The sequence below is a fragment of the Littorina saxatilis genome, linkage group LG2, assembly GCF_037325665.1.
Source record: "Littorina saxatilis isolate snail1 linkage group LG2, US_GU_Lsax_2.0, whole genome shotgun sequence".
Taxonomy (NCBI): Eukaryota; Metazoa; Mollusca; class Gastropoda; order Littorinimorpha; family Littorinidae; genus Littorina; species Littorina saxatilis.
Window position 1 is genome coordinate 21,036,849 of NC_090246.1, and position 4,451 is coordinate 21,041,299.

At 40.6% G+C, this 4,451-nt stretch overlaps 1 protein-coding gene across 1 annotated transcript in view; it reads right to left on the reverse strand.

The window, feature by feature from the left end:
* Positions 1–4,186: 4,186 nt before the first annotated feature.
* Positions 4,187–4,451, reverse strand: part of LOC138958455 (galactosylceramide sulfotransferase-like) — a 7,591-nt gene continuing 7,326 nt past the window's right edge. Inside the window, exon 4 of the mRNA XM_070329622.1 lies at positions 4,187–4,451. This exon is cut by the window's right edge and continues 1,519 nt beyond it. The gene's annotated coding sequence lies outside the window, so the exon portion shown is untranslated.

A 4,451-nucleotide genomic window follows, 5' to 3' on the forward strand; every position in this document is an offset into this window, starting at 1 on the left:
GAAAGCTCCGTCAAATCATTCAGATAAAATAGTTTACATGATACCCTTTTTTGCAAAAGCAAAACACACAACAACAAAATCGTTTGCGTAAAATCATTCTGTCAACAAGACTTGCATCATATATATAATAGACGATCAGATTTGCCTGCAAAGCTGGAAAGCTGCATGGAATGTCACAAAAATAGCAGCAGTATCATTAGGAATTGTGCCAAAACAGTGAGTCTCAAAATTTGCAGAATAGACATAGCGATGCTGATAAAAAAAATAATCCCCGATTACCAAAACAGCCAAGACGTTCAAACCCATCAAAAAGTCTTACACATAATTATAACGAAACGAAATATATAGTATATCTGACATGCTTTCTGTCAATATATTTCAACTAAAAATATGATAAAAACGATTACGATGAAATATATAGAAGGACTTCTGTTAAAATGTTCGTTTGGTCGCTTTCCAGTCCGTTCCGGTCGTGAACAGGTGAAAGAAATCACGAAAGTGATAATCCTTGAAATCGTTCGACAGGCAATTCAACGCAATGCGTGGTGGCCGGCATAGCGTTTCAGTGCATACCACAGCACAGCATGGAATAGCACATCATTTTATCAACATGACAAATGAGTAATTCGTAGATGAATACCCAATGGGGTCACATGAAATCAAATAGCAAAGTGGTAACACATGTCAACGGAACTTTACAAACAATAATTTGTCGATTTCATGATCATCTCACGCATGTTTGACACAAAGTCTGTCACACCTGCGTCGGTCCAAGAACATGATATACATGTAAGGTATATGTATGCAAGGAAACTCAGACAGATTCAAGTACAAAATACAAAACAAATTCGAACACGATTTTTTTTTCCAGGGAGTTTTCAATTGTCATACGCCCATCCTCCCCCCCCCCCCCCCCCCCCCACTAGGGGGAAGAATTTACCCGATGCTCCCCAGCATGTCGTAAGAGGCGACTGACGGATTTTGTTTCTCCTTTTACCCTTGTTAAGTGTTTCTTGTATAGAATATAGTCAATGTTTGTAAAGATTTTAGTCAAGCAGTATGTAAGAAATGTTAAGTCCTTTGTACTGGAAACTTGCATTCTCCCAGTAAGGTAATATATTGTACTACGTTGCAAGCCCCTGGAGCAAATTTTTGATTAGTGCTTTTGTAAACAAGAAACAATTGACAAGTGGCTCTATCCCCCCCCCCCCCCCCCCTTTCCCCGTCGCGATATAACATTGAACGGTTGAAAACGACGTTAAACACCAAATAAAGAAAGAAAGAAAGAATTGTCATACGGCTGTCACTGGAAGCGGATGTATTTCTGTTGACAAAAAAAGAAGAAACAAAAAAGAAATAATCTGGTAAATTGAAATAGCAATCGATCATTTTTCTTGATACTCTTTCCTTTGCTTTTAGACAAAATAAAGATATATATAACTATACTCAAACAAAAATCCTACATTCAACAAGTAATCTATTCATTTATCAAAGCGGATGTAATTTGGTTCATGTTAGTTCCAAATAATAGGCAAGACATTCACTTCAGACTTTTTTTCCAATCTCCAGACCGATTTCTCCACTTACGCATTCTAAAAGAAACAGGAAAGAAAGTCCTTCCTAATAACATCAACAAGGGCTCTCTTGATGCCAGCCAAAAGAGTTCAACTTATGGTTTGCAAAGACTTCCCACATTGAGTTTACTCGTTATATTATACTTCGGATAGCTGCTCAAGGATCAGATCTGAGTAGAAAAGCATTTTGAAGAAAGTAAAAACCTCGAGTTAACGGAACTCGTAGGCTTGCAAACACACACACGCGCATAAATATGCATTAGAAATTCTATTCTATTCTCTCTCTCTCTCTCTCTCTCTCTCTCTCTCTCTCTCTCTCTCTCTCTCTCTCTCTCTCTCTCTCTCTCTCTCTCTCTCTCTCTCTCTCTCTCTCTCTCTTTTTGCGAATGGAAAAAACACACCTAGCTTGAAAAAGCAAAGTGTGTGTCCAACTCCTCCTTCTCTCACCCATATAAACACAGATGTACTGCCGAGCATCACAATTGCACTTATAAAACATCTTCTACGGTCGTTGTAACTGTAGTAAAAAAACCAACTAAATAAAACTGCAAACAATAGTCACCAAAACAACCAGTCGTCGATACATTGCGTGACCAGACCGTATCAGAATACCAAGCAACAAAATCATATCCGGCACAGCATTCAAAAAACATAATGCAACATTCATACAGTTTCTCCGTAGGTTTCTTCCTAAAAGCCTGCAGTTTTTGCTGCCTGTCGATGGTAAGGTAAGAATAGAAATTCGGTATCAGCTCAGACACACTATCATCATCATGATCAAGTAATTTCCCCATGTTCAGTGCATTGGGTTGACATCATTGCATACAATAATAACATTTTATTAACTCACAATCATCATGATAATAACCACCATTCTTCTGAGTGTGAGTGGGTGTGTCGTATTGAGTACGAACGTGATTGCAGGCATGCGGCGCGCGTGTGTGTGCGAGTCGACTTTTCTTTTCCTTTGTATTATATTGACATACATGTACATTTCAATGTTCTATCATGCATTATGTATTCGTATAGGTAATGTTGTAATTAGTAATACTGTATGATTACGATTGACAATTGTCCGTTTATTGTCTTTATTTCTATGTCTTAGTTTAGCAGGGACAGATTGTAAGACTAGGCGTGAGCCTAAAATCTCCATCCTTGAGTAATAAAGTTCGTTCGTTCGTTCGTTCGTTCGTTCGTTCTCTCTCTCTCTCTCTCTCTCTCTCTCTCTCTCTCTCTCTCTCTCTCTCTCTCTCTCTCTCTCTCTCTCTTTCGCGGGCGCGCGATGACATAATGCCTCTAGTTGACATGCAGAAAAATGCAACAATTGCAGCAATCACATCATCATTATCTCTTTCTCAACATAATTGAGTTCGTGTGAACGATATGTAACATTGATTTAAAGGCACACTCCGTCCCGTGTGAACAGTTCGGCAATATCCCTTTGTGTACAGAATAAAATAATCTTCTTGGAATCACTTCCCCCAATTCATGTTATCGCCACGAACGCCCACACGTCTTTGATGCACTGATCAGCTAGACGAGGGACACATTGTCTAAAAGTCCGCACAAAGTACTTTGTGAGTACATTATGTTGTCCTTGTTTGGCATGTGTACTTGAATCACGCTTATAAACCTGAGGACAGGTGTCCTTCGTCGGAGGTGTTCTCTCATCAGAGGCGCTATAGACCGCAGGTACCACTGAATTTCATGGACGAGATGTCGTAAATAGAGAATACTACATGGCTTGCTGTGTCGAACCAGATTTACACGAGTTGTTTTTTTAAATATTGAACTGCGAGCGTAATCCTGTGTTTTTCTGGTTATAGGCTAGTAGCTACACTATCAGTAGACCTCTGCAATGCCGCCCCTTACTTTTTAGCAATACCTGCACACACTTTCATGAAATCGATTGCACATGATCAGCACTTGCCAACAACACTGCAAAGAAAAGTGTTTGTTTTGCAGTATCACTGAATTTTCGGAGTGGCTTCTCTGTGGTATGTTCTCGCTGTTGGGTTCCAGAATGATTTCACATGCTAGCCGACGCTGTACGTGCTGAAACTTCTGAAGGCTTACAGCCTCATGACGAATGCGTCTCTAATATTGTTTTGTCATCGACATCTGCCAAAGCCTCGCTCAAACTTCTGTTCGTTTACTGTTAACAGGAACAATATTGTAGCAGTAGAGTTTACACTACGATTTTCCAAATGCTTCATCCTACATCAATATCTTTCTATACTGCGTTGTTCTCGAAGAAAATATTGAGGATACTGCCAACTGTGTCCGTTCCAAAAGGTAGGCCCTATCAAGAATGAACTGGCCGACTAAAGCTCCTCCTTTTCACAATCAAGATGCAGTGTGCTACCATGACAAAAAACACTCCTCCAGCACACTGACTTTTGTCACGACAGAACTACCTCTGATACTTGTGTTTTGTCGCTTCGTCGGGGCGGGGACGTAGCTCAGTTGGGAGCGCGCTGGCTTTGTAGCCAGTTGGTCGCTATCAGCGTGGGTTCGATCCCCACGTTCGGTGAGAGATTTATTTCTCGGAGTCAACTTTGTGCAGACTCTCTTCGGTGTCCGAACACCCCCGTGTGCACACATACGTGTAGTGTTTGAGAATCTGTTACCATCTAAGGGAAGAAAAAGATCCCACGTTCACAGCGACAGTCTCAGGGCTTGGAAAACACGAAGACACGACTGCATCATCTCTCGTCTCTGATTATCATGATCGTATTTCAATACTTTGACGAGACAAACCCAATGCTGGTGTGTCGAAGAAGATAGCCACAGCGGGCTTGTTCGAATCAAAGTATCACACCATATCTTCAGCGTATTACCAATACCTGTCCCAATATAGACCAGTCTAAGAGGACG